At 38.3% G+C, this 21,613-nt stretch overlaps 1 protein-coding gene and 1 long non-coding RNA gene across 7 annotated transcripts in view; one reads left to right on the forward strand and one right to left on the reverse strand.

Annotated features, from left to right (window-relative positions):
* Nucleotides 1-21,195, forward strand: part of LOC137443865 (uncharacterized) — a 70,901-nt gene extending 49,706 nt beyond the window's left edge. For 2 of the 4 annotated variants that reach the window (XR_010988008.1, XR_010988011.1), the window contains 6 exons: nucleotides 77-279; nucleotides 2,445-2,613; nucleotides 3,326-3,378; nucleotides 13,043-13,130; nucleotides 14,081-14,274; nucleotides 19,791-21,195. This is a non-coding gene — a long non-coding RNA (uncharacterized lncRNA). Of the gene's footprint in view, nucleotides 1-76; nucleotides 280-2,444; nucleotides 2,614-3,325; nucleotides 3,379-13,042; nucleotides 13,131-14,080; nucleotides 14,275-17,399; nucleotides 17,905-19,790 lie in introns of those variants that run through there. The other 2 variants (XR_010988009.1, XR_010988010.1) reach the window with 2 other exon arrangements.
* APBA2 (amyloid beta precursor protein binding family A member 2) overlaps nucleotides 1-21,613 on the reverse strand; it is an 82,061-nt gene that overhangs the window by 51,835 nt on the left and 8,613 nt on the right. The window lies entirely within an intron of this gene.

The raw sequence follows: 21,613 nt of genomic DNA on the forward strand, positions 1-21,613 counted from the left end.
AAGGCAGTTTTATAAAGGTATGTGAAATAGCATGAGAATCTGAATCTTGATAAAGTTTTCACTGTCTCTTCTATAGGCTCATTACATTTTACACATCCGAAAACCCATAGGAGAGAAAACATGGCAGAAGCATCACAAACCAAACTCTTTGTTAGAGGCTGAAGGAGCCAGCACCATCTTTGTACTACACATTATCCTAGAGCTATAAAGAATTTCAGTTCCAGAGTAAGCATGCAGTATTGCTCACAGAAGAAGATACTCAGTCCAACTGTTATTTTGGTAAGTTTCTGGATAATTAAATTTTAATTCTAATCTTACACTGAATACAGGAAGAATTGCATAGCAGTTGATGAAAGCATTCCTGCTGCTTTTGCTTTGTGCTTAGGCTTCATTATTACACTATGCAAACAGACTTTTGTCACTACTACATTGCACTGCCAAAATAGTGTAATTCACGTCAGTTGCATATCCCCAAGCAGCCACTGCAGCTGGGAAACCATTACATTTCTTAAGTAGGGGAAAATATGGGGTCACAAATCAGGCCAATTAGTACAGGTAAATTTTAATCTCAGCATGTTTCATAAAGCAGCATTTATTAAGCAGAATACCCCTCCCATTCTCCATCAACCTATTAGCAAAAGAGTATCTCTAATGACTTCCATTATATCATCATTATGGTTTAGATTAAAGCAACATGACATGCTTTAGGAGATGCATTGCAAGCAGGCAGAAAATGACATGAGGTATCCCTTTGCATCTCTGCCTAAACAAGAACTGAATGATTTGGAATAGTTATAGCTATATAAGACATGGTTTTGCACATCTGTTAATTCCAATAGGAGTAAATAATAGTAATAAACCCATTAAGGTGAAACATTAATTTCTCCCTCAAAAAAATCAGCTTCAGCAAACATGACACCTTCTGAACAACAAGCCTCTAAGAATACTGCAGTATTGGAAAAGTGGTATATTGATATAGTTCAGAAATTTATCTTGTAGTTAACATGTATTTCATATAAATTAATCTTGCAGTATCTTAAGACTTTTAAGAAAACTGCTACACTTCAAAGATTTCTTTTGGAGAGCTTGCAGTTATGTGCATGTATGTGGCAGGCAACATACTCAAAATGTGGCACAATAAATGAGGGAAAAAGAGAAAGGGAGAAGAGACTGGCAAAGCAGAAAGAAAATTCTTCAAAAGGATCAGCAGGTAGAAGTGTACTGACAGATACTGATGAGAAAAACTACCTGTGCAGCTGAGACAATAAAGTCACCATTAAATATGCTGTTGAAACTGGTGATGGGAAGCCCAGAAGATTAATTCTAGTGTGTCAGGTGATCTAAGACTATACCAAAAATATTCTTGCTCTCATCCTTAGGCTTATGCTAGCAAAACTTACAAATTCAACTCCCAGAGTTAAGATCACTACAAATTGTCCTAAATTATCATTTATGTACTGCAGTGTCTTTAGAAATTTGTCTGTTCAGCAGAGTAAGGGCATGGCACACTGTGCATTTCCAAGATGAAAAATCAATATCTGTGCCTTACTCCTAATCTCACCCTTGGATGCCAGTGCTGTGTTTGGGGCTGGCGGGTCCAAGCTGTTAGAATTCTAAGTACAGCATCTGTGACTGTTCTGGTATACAGCATTCTTGTACAAGTCCTCCAGGCATAACTACAGTGATACAACACTCTACTGAAATGCCACAGTGCACAAATCATACTGACTCCTGGAGAGCAGCTAGAATGCATGGTGCCCTTACCTTGGAATCAGGCACAAAGGGCTCCACCAATAGCTTCTCTTTTACACATTGTTATGAGACCATATTCCTATACACTTCAAGCAGAAATATTATAAACAGAAATGGTATAAAAGCTGGTTGAACACAGCTTGCATTGACCTCAAATAAATTACCATTCTGGTAAAGTATTTTTAACCTGGATATTTTAGGGACAGCAGTATTACTATTTTCTATTATAAGCCTTTCCAGCATGTCTTACATTATTGTTACAACTATATGGTTAGCACAAGCATAACAGAACTCTCCATCCACTGCTTACTGTTGCCGATTTTCATTCTCAGCAGGTTGCCTTCTGATCTACCCCAATTTAAGGAATTTTTCTTTTCACTAAACATAATATGAAAGTCTCCTCCTCACGTATGTTCAGCTCAAAGCATTAGGATCACAAGTGCGGCTACTGTTAGAGCTACATCAAGCAGCCTTTGTGTCTGCTGCTCTGTCTGCATGGAGAGGGAGCATTTATAAAATGTTATGCTAAGTTTCCTAGGAGAGAAAACTTTCAGACAGAGATAGTTAGGAAGAGATTGTTCAACTTTCAAGTGCATAGGCTTGAAATGATCAATTGCTATAGAAATTCCTGGTTCCAGCTATAATTATGGAAACTGCTTTTTGAACTGCCTCATTCTGCAATTTGTACTCAGGAAGAGCCTCCACTTGATGTGATGCTTCAGAAAGCTTTAGGGAAATACGCATGAGTGGACTAAAGGAATCCCAATGGCTGTCCTTCCATTCCAAGTAAGTGTTGGCCATAGCACTTACTCAGGACTCTCTTTGGAAAGTATCTCCTCTGAGGAAAACACTCGAACTGAGGTATGTCAGTTTGTTAATCATCAGAATATATTAAGGAGGAAAATGTTCTCAATTTGCATCTTGAAGAACTGAGTCATTGAGGTCTCTCAGAAGCTGTTGGGAATTTTGGTTTCTAATGCCCAGTTTAAATCTGCTTTATTTTTTTAAAGCAGATTTCATGTACCCACAGCTTCCAAATTAAATTCAATAGAATATATTTAGCTGAAAAACAGACCCAAAATACCTCAAAAGGCATTGGTACTTGCCTATTATCCATAGAAACTGGCCACAAAACCATCTCTACAGACTGCTACCAATGATTAACATACTGCAGTCTTGTCTGAGTGTGTCTGAGGTGACTTGCTCCAAGACTGTGTGGCTGCCATGGAAATTTTCGCTAAGAACCAGAAAACTTTTCCAACTTGTTTTGGAGCTCTGTTGAGCCCTTCAACACTGTGGGGAACAAAAGTTTTTATTTTTTCACCTTGCTGGTCTTGCAAATGGATAGAGCAGTCCTCAAAAAAACCTGCTGAAACTGGCCTACAAAAGTGCTATATAGGCCATTTATATGCACAGCAAAATATTGTTACTCCTCTCTCTTATCACACGCTACAGGCAACTTGGGAAGTGAATTCTGACCTTTCTACAATGGAAATGGATTAAATTATTGCAGTGAGAAATAACAAAAGGAAAGTTCTCTGTATGTTAGTGTGTCTGATTTTCCTGTCTACAGATTTCATGGTATTGGTCTCCCTTATAATGTTCTGCAACTGCTGCTGCAGTCATGTGAGTAAGAGTTTCTAAGAGTTTTAGGCTTGAAACAACTTCTAGTGCTGTCTCTTAAACTGACATTTAGTTGAAGTTAATAATCTATTTATTACTTTGCTTTAAGATATGTAGTCTCTAATAACACACTCAGTAAATTAAATGTTCAGTTATCAAAAGTCTGTGAAAGACAGTTACAGCTAATATGGCATGTTTCCTAGAAGCCATACCCAAGATATTAGTGATTCCTGCTGAAGTAATTTAAATAGGCCTCTGAGGTCAATCATGTCTAATTGATCTTCCTGTAGTAACTTGGTTCCATGGCATTCTAAGCACATTCTCTCTGCTTATTGAGATGCATTTACTGTACAATAGGATTATACAATCTGCCATTTTTCACTGTCCATTATTGTATTCTTACATTATTTTATTATAATGTCCTTGAGATCTACAGTTAGAGATCAGTTAATTTTCTCAAGTACTTTATACAGTACGGCTTAGAAGTGCTGCAAAACTTGGCTGCGATAAGATTCAACCCTTGGGATCAATGCCAAAAGGTGGCAGTGAGCTGATGTACCACTGCATCAGACTGCAGCAATTTTCTAAGTCTAACCCACAGAACCATGTATGCACTCTGAATGAGTAAGTAGCATTCCAACGCAAGCATTTACAGAAATACTGTCAGGTTCCCTAGCTAGCCTGGCCTGATGAACAACCCCACAGACATCAGTCAAATAAAGCTTTAGCAAGTATGTATTTTAAAGGTCAAGGACTGAACACTTTTCTTTTTAAGAAGGCCCTGTGCTATACTCTACTGTGTTGGCATAAAAGAACTGTTCATCCTTACAATGAGGCAGGAAGTTGTAAAGGAACCACCAAAATAGAGGACTAATGCTCCTACAAATAGGAGGCTAAATAGAGGGCATATAGAGGATGCTATGCTAAGATGTTGCACAAAGGACATACTCTCCCAAAAGACTCAAAAGTACTGTGCCTAGTGGATAATAAGAACAATGAGCTTGTAGGCTTTTTTGCATTAAAAATTTACAAAGAAATCTTCATTCAGAGCTTTTAGAGCAGTCCTGAGTAATCCACAACCCATACAACAAACATATTAAATGGATTATGAGTAATAAATTATAGTTTTATTATCATAATTTGGAGAGCAAAGGGCTTCAGAGAGAGTTATTTATTGCTTAATTATTCACAGAATCACAGAATGTTAGGGGTTGGAAGGGACCTACAGAGATCATTTGAGTCCAACACCTCTGTCAAAGCAGGATCACCTAGGGCAGGCTGCACAGGAACACATCCATGTGGGTTTGGAAAGTCTCCAGACAAGGAGATTCCACAACCTGTCTGGGCAGCCTGTTCCAGTGCTCTGTCAACCTTACCATAAAGAAGTGTCTCCTTGAATTGAGCTGGAATCTCCTGTGTTCTAGCTTGTACTCACTGTTCCTTGTCCTATCACTGGACACCACAGAAAAGAGACTGGCACCTTCATCTTGACACCCACCCCTCAGGTATTTATAGATATTGATAAGATCCCTTCTCAGCCTTCTCATGACTAAACAGCCCCTGGTTCTCTCAGTAACCATTGGAGTTGAGAGATAGATCAGGAAAAAAAAAAAAGTATGCTTTTAAAACCTTATGATTACAGGAGTCTTGAGCTGGTCCCTGGAATATTCTCATAGCCCTCCCAAAGAAGCAAACATTTCAATTCATCTACAGGTATTTATGTTTTCATGAGATCTGAGGAGAGCTGAGTGAGCTGGGATTATTTAGTCTGGAGAAGAGGAGGCTCAGGGGAGACCTCATTGCTCTCTACAACTACCTGAAGGGGGATTGTAGCCAGGAGGGAGTTGGTCTCCTCTCAGGCAACCAGCACCAGAACGAGAGGACACAGTCTCAAGCTGCACCAGGGGAAGTTTAGGCTCGAGGTGAGGAGAAAACTCTTCACTGAGAGAGCCATTTGTCATTGGAATGCTGCCCAGGGAGGTGGTGGTGTCACTGTCCCTGGAGGGGTTCAAGAGGGGACTGGACGTGGCACTTGGTGCCATGGTCTAGTCATGAGGTCTGTGGTGACAGGTTGGCCTCGATGATCTTTGAGGTCTCTTCCAGCCTTGGTGATACTGTGACACTGTGTGAATATGTGGACTTCACTCAAAAGAATTATCAAGAGAACTAAATAACATTTCTCCTGAAGGAATTATGCTCGATAATACACAAATTACACTGATCCTGTCATGAGCCAAATGCCTTAAGTACTGTCATGTTTTCTTCAAGGGAAGTATTTAATAATGTCTCTAATAAGCAGAGATATGTATGTACTCTTCCTAACAAAAGAAACAGGCCCTACATTACTTGCATTTTGGCAGGGAGCAAAGCACGTAATACAATGTGAAGACAGCCTTTATCCCTTTGTACGCCAAAACTAGATTATAAATTGCACATACCCTTCCCTGGAATGCTCTGTATTTTTTGCAGTGGCTGAAACCTGTTTGAACCACTAAAAACACGATAGTAAAGCTCATGTACACATACTGTAAAAATTGAATTAATTCTTCAATAGGTTTATGTAAAAATATACATTGGACAGTGCAAATTTATTAACTTTCACTTCACACAAGAGAAGTTTTATTTCAGCTTAAATTTAGAGGATTTTTCTCTTAAAGAAAGAGCTCAGGTCTTTTAATTATTACCTTAAACCTTTGTTCAGTTCCTGTATATAACACCAGACAGACTTCATCCAATTACTCATATCTGGGACACGAACAGATTCCTTCCTGCTTGTGCCAGCAATTTGACATCAACTTGTTTCTTTGATTTCTGAAGAAACTGTTTGGAGAAACTCAGAACACCAGACTGGCTTAATTTATATGCTAATATATGATGATTTAATTGAAGTACTACACCCTGAGATCCCAGGTGCCAAATAGAACATAACAATTTTGGTTGTGCAAAATTAAGTATTCTCTTTTTTTCCAAAATAAGAAAAAAAATTCAGCTAAGTAAAAATGAGGATAATAGTTACCCATTTTTCAAGAGCAGTGAGGTGATTAATCAACCAGTATCTGTACAGTACTACGAAGATGAAGAGCCCCCAGTCTTATCATCACCGCATGCTTTCACCCATTTTCCTAGCTGCAGCATCTAAGTGCTTAGAACTTCGGCACGTACATTTAAAATCTGAACAGTGAAATAAGGCTCCAAGCAAATGAGCTACAGATACACACCTGTTTCCTAGAAAGAGCTTATCCTTATTGGCATATTTGCTCAGGGGTGAGAGGGACTAATTTTCTCCAAGGTATTAGTAAAATTACTGGACTTAATTTGAACTTGCAGTGGAGTACATGGCTCATTCACTACGTGCCCAGTCATAGGTCGTTTTAATTTCACTGCTGATTTTTTCAGGGACATTTCTGCAGTTACCAAAAAATGTATTGCCAAAGAAGGCACACATAGGAACAAAGTAAACAAAATAATCTTACAATATTCTGACACTGACTGTGTCTACCAGATCACATGATGGTAATGATAACCTGTACTTAACCTATTGTTAGGAAAGTAAATTTTATATATATCTGCACACAGATCCTGATCGATCTCTTAATTCCTCTGATTACTATGCTTGGATATTTGGAGAATACACCTAGTAGAAAATTACACTTCCTTATTAAACTACTATTTCCCAAAACAAAAATAATTTAGGCTGTTTCTGGAGACAGTCAAGAATGCCCTGCATTTATAGAAACATGCCTTTTATATTCTCTTAACTAGGAAGATTCCTAAAAAGGCCAACAGCATGAAAACATTTAAGGAGTATGTATTTTGCCATGTTATCTTTTTGTACTTGAACATTTCTGACTTTATAATCACAAAACATTAATTACAAAGTGACACAGATGGAGTATTGTTTGCTTCAAACTCTTTAGGGAGCACGTGTAGCTAGGCAGTGACACTGGAGTTTACAGCCTGCTTTATTCTCACCTTTGTATTTTAATTACAAAACTATGGACTCCACTTCCCTAAAGTCAGCATAGCAGTCTGGTACAGACAGCCCTGTCTACCTGACACCTTATGATTCATTCTTCCTTGGGCCATTTGTACAGTCTCTTTTTCATCAGTTTTGTAACAGAGTTGCTGAAAACATATGTATACAAAATTATAGATAAAAGGATACTTAAAGTCAATATATAATTGAACTTAAATGAATTTTTAAGATAAATTAATTATCTAGTTATTATTGTCCAAAAAGCAATGATTTCATAAATGATGGTAGAAGTGTGGGTTTGAAGTTTTCTCCAAGAGAAAGGGATGAATGTGAAATAACACAGAGGGACCTTAGAAATAAATAAACCTTTCTATTCACTATGCAAGTATCAATAAGTAAATAATGTGGAAGAACAGATATTTAACTGTAAAATCTCAAATACATGTAATTCTCTTCTATCAGTTCTAAGTAGCTCTGAATACATCATCAGTTGTTTTGTAGCCTATTAGGATTATAATGTTTTTCCAAATCCTTTCCAAAATGTTCCTGTTTGCCTCTAATCCATATTACTGTAGTCATTGCAGATTTTAAACAGCTAAGCAACAATAATTCAGCTTCATCAGTTCTACTTCAAACTGTAATGACAAAAGCTATCTATTCTTATTTTTATTTTCTTTTTTACTATTCTGCTCCAACTGCTGCAGTCCAAAACCTGAAGCAGCAGCCTAGGGAGCAAGCATTTCATCGGTCTGCACAAAAGGACTACAGTACCTTATTAAAAATACATGTTAGTGCTTTGGTAACACAAAAGCCCAAGCCTGCAAAACCTTAATTGTATGAATAGTGTCACCTCTCCTATGCAAGCAGCAAAACCACAGGCTCTAGAATTCCTCAAAGACACAAGGATTTGCTACCTGACTAGGGCCTAAACTCTCAAATGCATTTTTTTCTGTTCTTGAATTGTTAGTTCCTGCCTTGAGATACTTTCTTTGCATCCAGAAACACAACTACAGCAAGGAGTTGGAAGAAAACCATTGCATGTCATTCGTTCCAGACAATAAATCACTGGCAAAAATCTGCTACTTTCTACCCCAAACTACTCCCATTTATACTTTATGCAGCAGAAAAACAGGTATTGATGGCCTATCATTGTTGTGCAGGTCTTCAAATACATACCCGATTTGATTATACTGCCTGGCAAATGAGAATGTTCTTTCCAATTCTCAGCCAGCCTGACTAAAACTAAACTCTTGCAGGAATGCAGCCTCTAGCCAGCATAGCTTATTTGATCAGGCCAAGCTTGATCTAATTGAGATTTTTATTATTATTCTGTACCTTTTTTGGTTTTCATCTAAGTTCCAGTGACTTTAAGCCTTTTCCTCATTTTTTTTTGCCACTGAAATCCTGACAAAGTGATGAGGAAGTAGCTGCATTAACCCAATAGTCAACTTTTGGCATTACTGCTATTTTGTCCATCTTTACAGGGCACCAAGGTCAAGGAAGCAGGCTTGAGGCAAGTGCTAAAGTGAGAAAAAAATTCAGCATTCACATAAGGAAGCATGTCAAGAACAAGCAAAACCGACATCTCTCTATCTTTAGAACATATTTGTAACAGATGAAGGAAGGAATCAGAAAGCAAGGATAACTAATGAGAAAAAAAAAGATAAATACACTATTGAAAAACAGCAGTACATAGTGCCAATGTCCAAACCACATTGAAAAAAATACATTCCAAAACAGAAGCACAGATTGCAGGCACCTAGCAGTCTCTTTTCTGTGGTGCCCAGTGACAAGACAAGGAACAATGGGTACAAGCTAGAACACAGGAGGTTCCACCTCAACACAAGGAGACACATCTTTACGGTGAGGGTGACAGAGCACTGGAACAAGCTGCCCAGAGAGGTTGTGAAGTCTCCTTCTCTGGAGAAATTCCAAACCCACATGGATGTGTTCCTGTGCAGCCTGCCCTAGGTGATTGTGCTTTGGCAGGGGGACTGGACTTAAATGATCTCTGGAAGACCTTTCCAATTCCTAACATTCTGCGATTCTGTGACACTGGCTTTACCTCAGCCTGAAGCTAACAGGCAGCCCTCATTAGCACTGTCTTTAACACAACTGTACATCTTTGCCACAGACAGCAAGGATGGCATATTTCACATCAGGCTATATATGGCCCTGTGACACTGCAGAATAATTCATTAGGGACACTTCCTTTTTAAATTATGATTATTTATAAATGAAACCTAAAAGAAGTATTAATGTAGAACAAGCATGGTTTTGCAAACAACTGTAGATATACCTGGGGCAGTGATGTTTGAAGCCCAAGAAGAAGCCCAAGTGCATCTCTTTTTCGTGCATACACACAGATAGAGGAGATTCATTTTTTGTTCTTGTCCATATGTGCTTGAATGCCATCTCCTTGTGTTTATCTATAGTTCATTTGAGAATTACCTATCAGGTGATTATTGCAATTGTTCCCAAGTGGCAAATTATTCTTAGGATGATCATTGGACACAATTGCTCCCAACAATCACTCACAGCAACCATGGTATTATTTCAGATTTACTTTCTGGCTGCAGTTCCTTGCCCCTCATTCTTTTCATTGCAACTGAAGAATATATTATATGTTTGCTTTCTTTTAAATCAGAGAGAGTTGGAAACAGTGTAATAAGATATGACAGATTATAGCAAAAGTCAACCCTTGAGAATACTTTTATTTGCCCGTGCCAAACGTGAAATGCCATAAACTTAAATCCTCTATGCCAGTCATAAAATTTTAATTAGCTAGACTAAAAATACTGGTACTATTCACCACTGCTCATTTGTTTCTTAAACTTCTAGATTTAACACTACTAAAATAGACTGCAGATTGCGAAAGGCTGTCACCAGTGTATTAATACCCTGCTTTAGAATACATGTGAGCATTCTGTTCAGCTTGATTACAATTAATCAGTAATCTAGTCTCCTGTTTCTCACTGCCAAATGATAAATTAACTACTAGCTACATTCATGGATGGAATATTAATTTATACAATGCCCTAGGGTTACTTGTGTGTGTAGTACAAGATGCCTCATGAACAGATCTCATTCAAAGCTTTTGTAGAACTATGAAACAAAACAGAGTAAATTGTCAGGATCAGTTGCAACTGTATAAAACTGGAGATACCTTGATCAGCAATTTTAGTAAGCACCACTACAATATATAAGAAATAAAAAGTCAGACATCACATGGATGAATGAATTCCTCTTTTAAATGCACAAATACTTTTCCATGCAAGGAGTTAATATTTTCTGGAGATTTGTGAAAAATGCTTTGACTTTTTCAAGGTCAAATTATGTTCTCCAAGTATAGCACTGTATATGTATTGTATAATGGGGAAATTTTCCAGTTCTAGAAGTGATTTTTTTTTCCCCTTAGCTGCTCTGCAGTACCTATGGAAGCTTCCCAGTACATGTGTGAGGATGGCAGATGGATCCAGAGGTTCTGCCACTGGCCTTGCTTGTTTTTCATTCCTTATATGCTGCAGGCTTCATCCTGAAGCATCTTTCAGCTTTCTAGTCCAGGAAAATGACCTTTGCACAGGTGCAGAAATTATATACAACACCTTTTTTCTTCCATAGTCTTCTGGTTTCCCTGCATTTTTCTAGTCTTTGATAAGGCAGAGAAAGTATAATTCTTAACACAGAAGGAAGGATCAGTAGCACTGAAAACATAATAGAACTTGAAAGGGAAAATTCTGTCCTCTGTCAGTTTTTCATAGTCCAAAGAAAAGTGAATGCAGCATGAGCTCTTGGTAAGACCACAGTGAGGGACTACAGTCTCTCTACAAAATGCTAGACTGCATTTTGATGGCTCACAGTGTCCCAAGCCCAGAATGATCCAGTCAAGGCATCTGGTCATTTGACTACAAATTGCTTGAGTTTTGAGGCTATCAGCAACCCAGAACAGCTCTCACAGCACAAGAAATACAGCATAAGAAAATGCTTGCCAAGAATAGGATGAAAGCCACTCAGAAAGAAACAGGGCTATTTTCAAACATAGTATTATTAATTTTTATGAAGCTTTCTCTCATGGGAATTTCTTTAGTTCCTCTCCTTCTGAAAGCAATCATTGCAGCATACATAAAATAATTTCAAGCTTTAATTACAAAAGAATAGGCACTGCACTTTGAAAGCAGCATAAGGATTTAGCTAATTTGGACATTTCCAGCAAGACTCATATTTTGATTTCACCTTCTGTTCTTGCATTTTAATGTCTCAAGCATCCTGCTTTATAAGAAGGTTATCACTTATTGCATGGCATGCCTCACAGAGCTCCTGGACCTGACAGTTCTGTCTGTGGTACAGTCTGATAGGAAACAGATGAACCAAAGTGAACCCTAGCAATGAATGAGGGCAAGGGAAAGCAGCTCTGAGCACTGACTGCTAGACCTATGCAACTGAAGAATATTGCTTAGAAGGGAAGTGGCAGAAGCTCATCAGCTGACAGTTTACATCTAGACTACTACAGAGAATAAAGTACTTCTTTATCAAAGCATATCGTATGCAGCTGACCCTACAGCAATATGAATTGCTTGTCTGCACAGCGTGTAAGACCTTGTAAACTACTGCCACCCGTTCACAAGCAGTTATCTTAGGTATCATGAGGCTCTGATGTAAGAATATATCGCATCTTTGTTTGCAACCTTTGCCAAGGCTTGAGGGTCTCATCAGGCACACAGAAGCGTGCCTGATTCTTCATTCCACATGCAAAGTCTCAGAAGGAAGAACCACTGGATATATGTGTGTGTGAGCTTCAGATCATGTCCTTTTGGAAGGCTAATTACTCAAATTATCACATAGAGGACACAAGAAAACAGCATTCCTCACCAAACATAACATATATAAAACTAAGGGAGGTCTCCCAAGGTGACTCCTGAGCAAACCAAAAGGTTATCATTATCTGTTCTGTTTAAATTTTTTAAAAACAAGCAACTTGGACCTGTCATACATAAAGCACATAGAGTATTAGTTGAATAAACACTGTTTGCTTGAGATAAAATTCATTGTATTAGTAATTGCAGGATGCTTCAAACATTCAGTTATCTGAAAACCTGAATGTCTGTAGACAAGGACTTATAAATTGTAAATGAAAGAACTAGTCCCTAGTGGTATCAGGAAAATGAACAGCATGTTGGTAGATATTAAATCCTAAAGCATAAATAATCTCCTTAAACCTACATCTGTGAAACCTGACAGTGAACTTAAAAAATATCTACCCATTATGCTCAACAGAAAAAAAATTAAACAAAAAAACGGGTGAAAAACAGGATGGCCAAAATGCTCTTGACTGTTCCGTTGTTAGATACAAAGGACCTTTGCGGCATTTACTTTAGTTGTAAACAAAAATGGCTCACTGTCCTAGCATTTGCAATGCAAATCTCAGCACATTATTTAATGATGTAAAAAAAAATCCCAATCAGCTATGGATGGATCATCCACATTAACCAGTATGTTGTGAGGGCAGAATCACAGCAGCACACAGACTAACAGAATGTTAGGGATTGGAACCACATCCACGGCTCTACCATCATCTGTCCACCTGGTTATGTCCTCATAAAAGGCTATCAGGTCAGTCAAACATGACTTCCCCCTGGTAAAACCATGCTGACTGCTCCTAATAACCCTCTTATCCTTAATGTCTTGAGACAGACTGGAAGAGCAGAAGAAAAGATGACCTGTGCCCCAAGTGAAGAGCAAGAATACATCTATGTATGTGTTCATAGTCACATAGATCCAGGTGTGTAACTACATATATATGCAAAGGAGTTAACCCCCTTACTCAAATATTTCACCAATGACTGCCTGTAATTTACAGACATAAGTGCCCCCTATCTAAAAGCTTTGAGCAAGTAAAGAACTGCTCTATGCAGTTTTCTACCCATGAAGTTGCAATACCAAAGATAGTGATCTTTTATTTTAGAGGATGGAAGTATGTTTTGCCTTTTTTTCCCTCACTTATTGTCTTTATTGCATAAAGAGAAGATTTTGATGTTTTTTATTTTCTAATGATATAGAAAGAATGAACAAAATTAATCTTTCAGTGAATAAGACACTTTCAAGTCCCTGCTAACTTCCAGAACACACCACTGTTTCTCTGTGAGAAGCAATGAAGCTGAGTGGAAGGGCATAATGACAACTGGTAGTATTTTATGGATTCTGAGTTATCTTTGGTAAGGAGCTAGAGTTTAGCTCCCAGTACTAGTTTTAAGAAATCTTCTTGAGGTTTTGAAGAGGCAAATCAACGCTCAAGTGTTACGCAAATAGTAGTAGCTGATACAAAAGACTATTCTGTTGTTTGGAAAACAATTAAATACCCTCATGAATGGTTGAAAATGGAGGATATGAAGTAACATCAAGGGTGAAGAACCTTTTCTAAAGGAATTTTTCACCCTTTGGGATATTACGGAACAACGCCTTCAAAATCAATACATACGACGTATGTGGATAAAGTACAATATGCAATTAGCCTTTACTTACAGCATGCTTTGAAAATTGTTACTTAGGCTACCTCAGCTGCCTATTCTAGTTCACAGCAGTTTTTCAGTAAAGGGGAAGTGATGCTTTTCAAGAAATCCACAAGCAAAGTTCAAGTGAAACCCTTGACTGAACAGACTTCCGTGCTGAAACTGTAGACATTAACTCTGTTTTGTAAAAGGCTACACTTAAAGCCAAATCTTATCCCATCAGATTCCAATGGCTTATAAAGGAGAAGGATAGCATGTGGATCTCATCTAGTTAGAGAAGTTGTGGAAAATTGAAGAACTAAGCTTCCTCAAACAAAGCAGGGCAACAAGGCACTGGTTTACTCCTGATGATGAGTGGTTCTGGTAAGAGGGTGGAACTGAATCTTTACTGAAGTCTCTGACCATCTTTGGAAAAAGGTATCTTGATTTTATGATTTCTTTAGCAATACAATCTTTATGATCAAAGGAAAAATCAAACACATCTGTTGCTGGGAGATGAAGTCTCAATAGATGAATCACTTCTGAGCGTAGTTCTCCTTCTAACACCTGCCTGCTGAAAGTCTGAGGAAGTCATTTTCCATTAGACCTTCATGATGATAACTGAATGTTTATTTCACTTCAACCGGGTCATTATAGAGCGAGACTCGAACATTGGAGACTCTAGATCCTACTCTCTACAGGTGTGTAATAAAGTCCTTAAAAAAATAAAAGTAAACACAAACATTAGAGCAGGAATTGCAGATCAGATTGGCATGGGGCTTTGGTAATTCATACTATGCTCATTCTACATTGTTAGACTACACCTTTTGAATAGTCTCTGACTGTATGTCATTCCTCCAGGCTCAACAAATACTTCAGGAAAGTACAGTAGACAAAAGCTTCATTTTTCTCTTCCATCTTGTGCTCTGAAAGCAATGGGAACATTATGAGTTCTATAAATGACTATCAAAATCCTATTTGGAGACTTTAAGGTTTTGGTTTGGGTTGATTTTTCTTATTCTTTTGTCTTCACACACATGTAGACAGTCTTTCCCTGCCAGTAACTGACTGAAAAATGCAGCACAGAACAGGAAGAAGGCAAAAATTCACTGTTCTGCAATATTAAAAAAAGTATTAATACAGCATCAGCCATTCGCATCAGTAAGCATGCCCTGTGGTTGAATAAGATGCAGCTTCAGCAGGGTTAATTAGATCTACAGTTGGCCTAAACACAGGTTTGTTTTGGATTGCAGCTGGCCTCACTGCAGCATGTAAAATAATGGTATCCCATGGAAATAAAGTAACAGACCTGTCAGATAAAAGGCATTCATCCTGCAGTTCAAGGTTGCTGTATCCCAGTACAAGGAAAGGTTATAGCTGGGGAGCAGTATGGAAGACACACACTTGAAGCATCATGATCCATATGTCTGTTACCTTACTGGTGTCATATTTTCTATCAAAGGACTAGGGGAATATTAATGAAGCAAACAGAAATATATAAAAGACACAAAAGATTTTCCTCTGCATTTTATTTCACTTGTCATAGGATAATTCTGTTTTGCTTAATGTACTTAAATAAACAATCCATTTCCTAGAGTCTGAGTAAATGTAGCTATGCCCTTGGGTAACACTTTCCTGTTTTTCCTTTCAAAATGAAATAGTTGACAGAAGACTGAAATATCTTGCTTGAAACATCACGTTGGTACACTGTGGGTCAGTCTATTTTGCATCTATGTATGAATTTTCTGGGTCAGTTTGTCTATATCTCCCATCTCTAAACATGGCTGAATGTAAGGCATGAATGCAAATGGCAATATGAGTCTGACACTTAATCATAAATAGTTTGGTTTGTCTTGCACTGTCCTGAGCATCAGCTGGTGTATAAATTTTGGTATCATGTTTACAATAACTAATTTTTTTGTCTACAGTTGCAAATATAAGGCACAAAGTATTATGTCTGGCAGAATAGGAACCTTAAAGAATACTACAAACTGCCTAATTGTTGTGCTCCCTGGAAAAGTCAAATGTGGACAAATTCCCCTAACAATTTTTTAAAAAATCACTGCTGTTCTAGCATTAAGTCAACTAGGTTTCATCTTTCTAAGCTTAATAATTACTATGGTCTGGACAACTACACCATGGCAGCCTCTTACTGCTAAGTAGAATTTCCTACATTAAAAAGAGACACAGAGCTGTAGTCCTGCTGGGGCTGGTCAGACATTCTGGGGATGCAGAGTACAGCAGCAGAATGCAGAGTACTGCAGGGAAGTTTGCAGCTTGTAGCAAGATTGATGTATTTAAGTACCGTTGAGGTGTGCCCAGTTCAACTCAAAGGTTAGCTTCCAGGCACTCAAACTACAAAGATAAACCACAGTCCTTCAATAATGTTGCCCACAGCTGTAAAACAACAACAGCCTACCACTGGGCTGACCTTTCCTGGGCTTTATCAATGGATTTTGGCAGGCACTTGGAAGGTTTCCCTGAAAGATACAACTTTGTACCATAATATGAAGCCTAGCACTGTAAGGCTATAATCAGCTTCTGTGCTTTTGATACCTCTCTATCAGATTCACGCCACGAAGAGCCACATAATACATTCTTTTCATTTAATTCTTCATCTCATATTGCTACAGTAACAGCTGTCAGCTTAGGACAAATAAATCCTAAATGATGTTCGTTGTGGAAAAGTCCATTAACCAAGATTTCATTATTTTTAGTATTCTGAGGACATTCCTGCCACAAAGACCTTGAAAATCTGAAAGTCTACAGGTGATAGATGAGTGAAGCAGCCTTTAGGGAGTTTGTTTAAAAGACAAACCCAAACACAATCAAACCTCACACATTGGCACAGTATTGGCCAAGAACAACAGCAATGGAAATGGCATAATAACTGCAAAGCCATCCTTTTATGTTCTTCATGGTAAAGAACTTTTTTCCCCATGTGCTATTCATATTTATATAGGCAAACTATATAATACATTCAGTTAGAAAGGTAATTCTTTTACCTTCATAATTTAAGCCAGCATGAAGGTGAAAAGCAAAATTCAACTAAATAGCAAAACCAAATTACAATATTCCAGTCAAGTGCATTGAAGTTCTTTTAGCTGATAATTATAGACATATTACTCAAAGTTTTCAGTAAATGTTTGATCTTTGTGCTGTTGCTTATATCTAGTGCTTCACATCCTACCTCTACCATAAGATAAGATTATATTGGTTCTTTACTATGTTTTTACGCTCTTGCAATATTCTTTTCCCCTTTCAGGTAAATATATAAAGATACCAAACCACCAAAAGACTATTTAGGCAGGTCAGTTTTTTGAGCAGTGTCAGTCTATTGCTGCTTTGTAAGTGCCTACCACAAAGGGGGTCTACACACTTTGTTAGCTCATAGGCTTCCTTACAGTAAAGATTGGTTTGGGGTTTTTTCCAAGGACCTCCATTTATTCAGGATGCTACTATCTTGTTTAGTTTAGTTTCACATCTATGGAAAACCTCAAACTTAAAAAATACTACTGTTTGATTTCCCCCATTACTTGTCTTTATGATATGTGTCTCTGCAGTCTTCTGCATACGTCCTGTGATAAGGAGCCTGGCATGCAGCTCAGCAAGGGAAACCATTCCTGCAGAGCCTCACAGGCCTCACAGCATGGTCTAGGAGAGGAGGAGGAAGCACTACTACCAATCCAGCCTGAGGAGATGACAGTCATTGTATTGATGGGACCAGCATGTTACAAGCTGTCAACCAGTCAGCTAGGGTCGACGTCAGTTGTCATCCCCAGTTAGTCACAAGTTCATCTAATGATGAGAGATCTTAAAGGCAATATGAGCCTCATCCTGTCAAAATACATGATTCATTGTGCCAGGGCATGGAAAAGATGGTAAACTTCAGAGCAGCAGTACACAGCTTTCGTATTTCCCAACCTTGTGATGGTATTTACCAGTATTATAGTAGGTTACTACATTACCTTAACTCCTACACTAATTTAATTAGGTTTATCGTTACACAAGTGAAAATATTTTAGTACCACGGACTATTTGTTGATTAAACAGTTGGTTCAGAAACTCTGGATGGCATTTGGCTTGTTTATATTTATTAAAAATGGTTATAAAAATGTTAAATATGATCAGAAAGAAAAACAGTAACCAGTGCTGGTTAATATTAAGGAACTCATTTCCACTAAAACTGCTACAGCACTGCCAATCAAGTAATTCCAAAATTACTTAAAGGTATCATGTTGTCCACAGAATGTACATATTCAGAGTTTCCCCATCCCTGGAGCCTGTGTGAGTAGAAACTCAAAGGTGCAATTCTCACAACCCAACAGCTGGAGCCTTAACTAAATCACTAAATATCATAAGGCTCCCAACATTAGAAAGTGTTACCAATTCTAAGTTAAATAAATGTTAGCTGAACAGTAAGCCAGAGATTTTACTACGTTGTTATTTAAAACTTCCAAAACAAATATGAACATTACAAAGGACTAGTAGCATTGTAATAAATACCACCTGCCCTCCAATGCAGAGTTTTCCCTCAGTTCAGTCTTCAGGAAAGCAAAGAATAGATTACTGAGGTTGTTCACTATGTTTTGTACAAGGTAATTTCTCATGAAGCAAATCGTTGTTGTGCCAAAATGTGTGCCAAGATGTTTGTATGACAGAATGCAGATAGCTAACGTTTTGTTATTCTCCTAAATGCTACTGTATGAAGCAAGAACCATGTTAAGGTGGTAGAGTGCATAAACACTTAGGGAACATTTAGAATAACAATTCTATGATTCCATGAACTATTCTGGAGGGCTATTATTCCTGCTTCAGTCACACAGCAGGGTGAATGATTCTGGAAAGTCATTTCAGTAACTCCTTATCTGTAAAACAGCCATCAAATTTATTTCCCCTGCTTTAACAACTTCTGGCAAGATGTTCAAACCCTAAATCTTACCTAGCAGGGTAGTATTAAAAAATTACAGTACGAAATGTACACATCTTATGCTGAAAAGAAGCTGACATGAGGTTATTCATCCCTAGAGTAAACACAATCTTAACAGCACATTTTTTCCTTCAAATCAGTATTTCTAATTAGATCATCTGCCAGTTGCCATGTCCAGTTATGATGTGTATGAGTTGAACAATAAATGGAGGACAAATATCAGATGAAACACATGCTGTAGAGATAATTTACTACCACTGCAGATAGGTGTAGAACAGAAGTGCTAAAAGGTGGTCTCTTTCAAAGTCCTGAAAGCAGCAAGTATCACAACAGACATCTTTTGTGTCTAAGTACTTAGGGAAGAACAGAGGGAGATTTCCACCTGCCACTGAAAACAAAGAAAAATCCTTTATTATTATTTAAAAACCACAACAAACAAACAAAAAAACACCAAAAAGTACACACAAAAAGAAACTACACAACACAATGGACTTAAAAGGCACACTCCTGATACCACACCAATATGTTCATGGCCAATCTTCCATCAAGAAACCATTTATTAGGAATGAAGAATTCTGCCACCAACAACCTTCGTAACAGTGGAATCAGAAATGCAATACAAATCACTATTTACTAGGAAGTATTTCCCTCCACCACTCATTTTATGCCTCTGATGCAGCACTGAGCATGGAATTTCTAGTCATCAACAGAACTCCCTTTCTTTCTATCATCCAATATGCAGCAGCTCTTATCTCCTGGGCCACAATATGTCAAATACTTCTACATAATTAAAGCCACACTGATTGACTGGCTAAGAATATCACAGGGCTAAGTTTATTTTTAAAGCTGTCTTATCTCTAATCAAGAGCTGTCTTCCAGTAACACAAGAGTCTGTTCTTAAAGGACTATTTTTTTAATATATATATATATACACACACACACATATTTGAAAACCACATTCCTTTCTCCTCCACAACCTACTATTAACAAGAAAGCATCATTGTACTCTGATTTCCCTTTGCAGAGCTAAATCAGAAACCATGAAGGATGGTAAAAAGCATTTAATAAGGTAGGTAAAATGTACATTTTCATTAAGTATTGAAACTATAATTTATATTTCTCCCTTGATAAAAACTTTTATTCCACTACAAAACAAAATTTTCATATATTTCATTGATTGGTCCATCTCTGCTTTCCATGCTGAGGAATGACCAGCAGGTCAAGGAAAAGTGATTCTTCCCACTCCACTCCACTCTCATGAGACTCTGCCTGGAGTCCCCAGCATAAGGTCATGGACCTGCTTGAGTTAGTCCAGAGGAGGGCCACAAAGATAAACAGAAGGCTAGTAAACCACTCCCATGAAGACAGGCTGTGAGTTTTGGGGTTGTTCAGCCTGGAGAAGAGAAGGCTCTGGGGAGGCCTGGCTGCAGCCTTCCAGTATATAAAGGGCATGTACAGGAGAGGTGAGGAGATACTCTTTAATCAGGGAATGTTGTGATAGAACAAGGGGTAACAGTTTCAAATGGAAATAGGGCAGTTAAAAAATACATTAATAAATTGGTGACAAGGCTTATGTCTTATTTTATATTTTAATGTACTGTTAGCAGTTCATTCTTTTTAAATGCAAATCTATTAAGGGTAAATTTAAATATCAAGGCAAGCAGTTCTCTGGTAGCATGGCAACAACATGCTATGCTGCATAGTAAGAATCAGGAACAGAAGCAAGTCTTTGCTTCTTTCCCATACTGGATCAGTTTATAAGAGTAGAAATATTTGTGTTCTTTGTGTAACTGCCTTTATGACCACATTAGTAGTTGTACTGGTCTTTGGAACTCAAGACAGTATAGCAACCCTGTGAAACCTGGTAGCAATCAGGATGGCTACAGATTAGAAGAAAACCTAACAGAAAAAAAAAAAAAAAAAAGAAAAAGAAAAAAAAAAACCACACCAAGAAAAAAGGGGAAAAAAAGAAAGGGGAAAAAAATAGATGCTTAGTATTAATATTTAACACAAGATTTCATTCCCAGGAGAGAGATTTGGCATGGATGTGAGGGGTATAGCAGCTCTGGAACAATCTTGCTTCTGAACAAGACAAGCAATCCTGTCTCCACACACTCTCTCCCTGATGTGCTGAAAAGGCATCTCTCCTGGCTTCTGGAGTATCAGCTTTGAGGCCTGTTTTAATATGAGGCTAAACCATGTGAGTGCACTTGCCTTTGCAATGAAATGATATTGTTGTGGTACCTGGTATAACTGATTCTAGAAAGTAGTATCAAGTGCTTGGTGTCATTTTACTGGGGGCGGGGGGATTAAATCCTATGTCATTAAATCCTATGTACTCTGCTTTGGTTAGGCCGCACTTTTGAGTACTGTGTCCAGTTCTGGGCCCCTCAGTTTAAGAAGGACATCGAGACACTTGAACGTGTCCAGAGAAGGGCAACAAGGCTGGTGTGAGGCCTTGAACACAAGCCCTATGAGGAGAGGCTGAGGGAGCTGGGATTGTTTAGCCTGGAGAAGAGAAGGCTCAGGGGTGACCTCATTGCCCTCTACAACTATCTGAAAGGTGGTTGTAGCCAGGAAGGAGTTGGCCTCTTCTCCCAGGCAACCAGCACCAGAACAAGGGGACACAGTCTCAAGCTGCGCCAGGGGAGGTTTAGACTCGAGGTGAGGAGGAAGTTCTTCACCGAGCGAGTCATTCGTCATTGGAACGGGCTGACCAGGGAGGTGGTTGAGTCATCGACCCTGGAGGCGTTCAAGAGGGGATTGGACGTGGCACTTGGTGCCATGGTCTAGTCATGGGGTCTGTGTTGATAGGTTGGACTCGATGATCCTCGAGGTCCTTTCCAA

Source organism: Melanerpes formicivorus, unplaced genomic scaffold (assembly GCF_026170545.1).
Source record: "Melanerpes formicivorus ecotype bairdi unplaced genomic scaffold, bMelFor1.0.p_v2 SCAF_10, whole genome shotgun sequence".
Taxonomy (NCBI): Eukaryota; Metazoa; Chordata; class Aves; order Piciformes; family Picidae; genus Melanerpes; species Melanerpes formicivorus.